General features: G+C 42.0%; 1 protein-coding gene across 1 annotated transcript in view; it reads left to right on the top strand.

Annotated features, from left to right (window-relative positions):
* The window catches only part of Arhgap42 (Rho GTPase activating protein 42), a 224,432-nt gene that overhangs the window by 123,711 nt on the left and 95,915 nt on the right, over positions 1-4,806 (top strand). The window lies entirely within an intron of this gene.

Genomic DNA, 4,806 nt, shown 5'->3' with positions numbered 1-4,806 from the left:
TTGTCACAGGGTAGCCCTTGCTGGCTGCCACAGTGTAGCCTTTGTTGATTGCCACAGTGCAGCCTTTGCTGGTTGCCACAGTGTAGCCTTTGTTGATTGCCACAGTGCAGCACATGCGCAAAGGTTGAGCACCAGAGTTTGTCCTGGCACATCCCAGCCTGAAAGAGCTTTCAGAACTTCCTGCTCTCTTCCTTGGCAGGTAGTCTCTGTTTCCTTTTCATGCTGCTCTGTCCCGCTGATTCCCATGTTCTTGGTGCACATCTATACACTAACATCCTGCATCCCTCAGACTGCAATAAATAGCCAAGGAATCTCCCAAACAGTAGGATTGTGTTCATCTTTCTTGAGGTTTAAGCCATTTGAATGACCCAAATGCTATACAGCTGTGTTAAAATATGCTAATTCCTAAATACTAGGATGTAATTGCTGCCACAACACTTTGACTCTAAGGTTTAATTGGTCTATTTTCTTTCTTCCTACTTGCTTATGGAGACTGTCAGAAACTTATTTAAAATAATAACTTAGCAGCTTCAATCAAACGAGCAATTGTATGCCAAGGGCATTCTTTGTGATGGCTAGAAGGAAGGGCACAGCAAATTACCAGGAGAAATAGCATTCGGGTGCACTGCTGCTAGCTAAAGGTTTTTGAAGATACTGAATTATATAAATTCACTTATTTGTTGAAACTTTCTCCTCCTGTCCTCATATATAAAGCCATTTTCTTTGAACTAAGTTAGTGTACGAAACACACACACACACACACACACACACACACAGAAATATGCTGGAGGCTACAGTGAGCTCATCTCAGGGTACATCGTACTTCTGGGGTATGTGGTCCAGAGATGGGTGGAGATCTGTCTTTTAGGAGCCTGGGGTGTTGATATACCCATTCTGTTAGAATTATCATTGGCCACCTCAAGTAGTGTTAATAAGCAAGCAACAACACTGGGGTGGATAGGGGCGCCACCAGAGGCACACAGGCCCAATAGGTCCCGGAATGTCAATACTGAACAGAGCCACCTTACCAATAGCTACAAAGAGCCCTTTTCCTGAGCAGGGCAAGAGTGGCCATTCAGTCTGCTGAAAAAAATCACAGAGACCACAACATCTCTTATCTCTCTGCCTTGAGAATTTGGGTTCTGAATGGTGTGCACGAAGCCCCTTTGGGATGGCCTTTGAGTTCACGCCATCTTTTTAGAGTCTGTGAAAATCCTAAGTGCATACTCTGTTCAAGATTGGAGGAAAGTATCAAAGTAGACACAGTTACAGATAGTCGGACTAATTATTATCAGTAGGCTTTACAGCGCCAATTCGAATTTGAACTCTTGTGTAGTTATTTCTAGCTGGAAAGCAACCCAGCTTTTTTTTTTTTCTCGGATTCCTTTAAAGTTCCATTGTTTTCAATTTACACACTAAGAGACAGTCACCAGGCCAATGACAGAGCGGACCCAGGGTAGGAGAAGACCCCCCCCCCCCATGCTTCAGCTGCAGGTGCTGGAGTTACAGGTTCATGGAACAAGAGTTTCCGCAGTGCTTCCGGGCTTTAAGAGCCCATTTTCTCTGGCACCGGCTCTTGTGCTGCCCACTCTGGCCTCACCGTCATGCTCTCTTGTCTGAACCTCCTAAGCGCTGGGACTATGGACACGCAATGCTGCATCTGTCTCAAGAATATTCTGTGCTTAACCTCCCCCTAGGGATTGAACTCACTGGAAAACAGCAGCATCAGAAGTTCAAAGAAGTACTTTTGGGTTGAAATATCTCAACACTCATAGCATTTCATCTGGTATAGCCTAGAGTTAAGATAATCAAATCAGAATAATCGAACAGCTGTGATCTACATTCTTCTGTTGATTCTTTCATGGTTGAATGATTCTTTTCTTTCTTCACCATATGAGGACAGATGATTTTACCGAGGAGGAGCAAGCTACAATTAGACTCATGTTCTTTAGGGGAAGCCGTACACCCGAGAAGCAGAGACTTGTGGCCATTTGCCCCTGGCGACTGTTGTTGTGCAGTTATGAAGGCTGCAGAGACTTGCGGCCATTTGCCCCTGGCGACTGTTGTTGTGCAGTTATGAAGGCTGCCGGTGAGGATGTGCTAGAGAGAGGCCCCTCTTCTATGTGAATCACAGTGGTAGAATCTTCTATTCTTTTAAGAAGTGGCATGGGTGTACATACACCCCATTTGATCAGCATGGCAAAGTGAATTTCCTAGGAAGCAGTTAATGCTTCATAACTCCTAACAAACTTATGAGAGACACTTATGTAAAGATTGAATTTCTGTAAATAAGCTATGAAATAAAGTCCTGTCATCATCTTCATTAGCCTGCTCTGAGTAACATGTTCGATGTTGCACAGCTTCAAGGTGTAGGCTGAGAACGAAGTTCACATAGGACCTGGAGCTGGAGTCTGAGTGTGACCTTGCTTATCTTTTGAGAAAGGGTGGATTTATGGGCATGGTTCTCCAAGTGTTCATTTCTTTTACCAATATATTCTTACAGGAAATGAGTATCATTACTAGTAAAAATAGATTTAAATGAAAAACATTATTAATTTAAGTCAGAGTTGATTCTGAACAGGATGTCAGGAGTCACAGTGAACACTGGCCTGAACTGGAGAGTCGGTATTCAAGTACTGAAGTAACAAGTTCCACTGAAGTAGGAATTAAGTGGCTGGCTGTGCTACCCAGACAGCTTACATAGCTTTTCTTTTGAAAGATATAGATAGGGTTTTTTCATTGCCATTTGCTGACATTAGAAGACATAAAATAGCCAGGTGTGGTGGTGCACGTCTTTAATCCCAGCACTTGGGAGACAGAGGCAATCGGATCTCTGTGAGTTTGAGGCCAACCTGAAATGCATTTAATTTTTGAGATCTGATCTCTTACTATAGGTAAGTCCTGTCCATATGCTTTTCTTCCATACTGTGAATGAATTTTGATCTTTTAGTTATGTTTTAGAAGTACAATGGATTTAGTTGATGCTCTGGGAAAGGGTTGCAGTTTTTAACTGTAGAAAGTTGAGTTTAGTTGGGTGGTAGTGGTGCATGCCTTTAATCCTGGGCAGGTGGATCTCTGTGAGTTCACGGCCAGCCTAGTATACAAAGAGAGTTCCAGGACAGCTAGAGCTGTTACACAGAGAAACCCTGTTTTAAAAAACAACAAACAAACAAACAGCAACAATGAAAGGCAAAGAAAAACCGAAAAGAAGAAAATAAAATTAGTGGATGCTCTAGGGGTAAGCCCTAGTGTAGACACTCACACCTTACCAGCACTTTTTCGTGTAAGATGCTGAGGAGGAAAAACTGGGAAGGATTTTGAACAAGGCAGAGGAAGGATGCTGGTTTGTCATCCCAAATGGGAGCTCTGGTGTGTTCTGTCCCAGTTGTAAATACCACTGGGAAAAGAGTCTCCCCACTATTGTTGGGGAGACTCTGTTGATGTCTTCAGCATTCATTGTGCTGCGTCTTCTCAGCAGTGTGTCTCATGGTGTGCAAGGTGTCCATATTCATAATGTCATAGGACAGTACTTCTACAGTGAGGTGTATGCACTCATGTTTCCTGTTCTAAGTGGGGTCGTCTGTTAGAGCCTCTCAAGCAGCTACTTTGACTGTCCCATAGAGCATCTTTATAGAATTGCTTCAGATCTGTGAGTGGTTTGGGTCTGTGAAAGTCTGAGGTAGTAGCTTCTTGTTATTGTTTAGAATGTTACAGGATAATGACAGGCAATCAGTACAGCTAATGCTAAACTGTGGCTAGAACCAATAGCACTGCTTTTCCACCAGCTTCTGGGGGAGAGGGGAGTAAAAATGTAAAAAATCTTTAAGATTCCTTCCATTCAGTGACTCTTGTTTGGCTGACAGCTGCCTAGTAGTGAAAAACAGGAGCAGTCACTCATGTAGATGACTCTTGACCATTCAAGGGCTATAGAAAATTGGATTATGTATATGTGGAGGGAAGGAATAACAATATTTCTAGAGGCTCTTCCCTCCTAACCACATACAAACAGCAGCAGCCTTCGCTGCAGAATGGTGTCTGGCAATCACTGCTGCTGGTTATCAGAATCACCGCAAACAGCAAGAGGCACAAAAGAAGTAAATTTTCACAGACCTAAACCACTCACTCACTCACTGTTTGATTTAATGTCATTTACCTCACAGTTACAGGACTCTGTAGAAATCACAATGGCAGAGTGGATTTAATAGGAAGAAGTCATGCTTTATAAACTTTAATAAACATTATAGACATAAATATAAAGATTTAATTTCTTTGAACAAGGTAAAAAAGGAAATCCTGTTATCATCTTCATTAGGCTGAGTTTGAGTAACTTGTTCAATATTGCATAGTGTCAGGGTGTAGGCTGAGAACTGACTGAGTTCACACAGGGCATGGTGTTGGAGTCTTTTATATGATTTGCTTCTCTTTTACTGGAAATAAGTGAAGTCATCCTTAAAATATTTTGAAGTTAATTATGAGCCAATATCTGTAAAGATAAAGCTAAGGTTTATGTAATAAGTAAGGATTATTAATGTCAAAATTACCAAGTTAGCTTTTTAAGACTTTAAATCCTCACAAATATTTCTCAAGAATAATAAGACTGCTTTTTCCTAACATACCCTTGCAAGGTCATATCAAATCAGATGATTCACAGATATGGGATCTCGATCCACCCGAACACTCTATACTCTGTGACCTGATTACATTTGCACTTCCAGGGTGAATTTTAGTAGACCCACCCTTCCTTCCTTCCTTCCTTCCTTCCTTCCTTCCTTCCTTCCTTCCTTCCTTCCTTCCTTACCTTCCTCC

The sequence above is a fragment of the Microtus ochrogaster genome, chromosome 5, assembly GCF_000317375.1.
Source record: "Microtus ochrogaster isolate Prairie Vole_2 chromosome 5, MicOch1.0, whole genome shotgun sequence".
Lineage (NCBI taxonomy): Eukaryota > Metazoa > Chordata > Mammalia > Rodentia > Cricetidae > Microtus > Microtus ochrogaster.
Note: the sequence above shows the minus strand (reverse complement) of the source record. Positions and strands in the feature narration are given on the sequence as shown.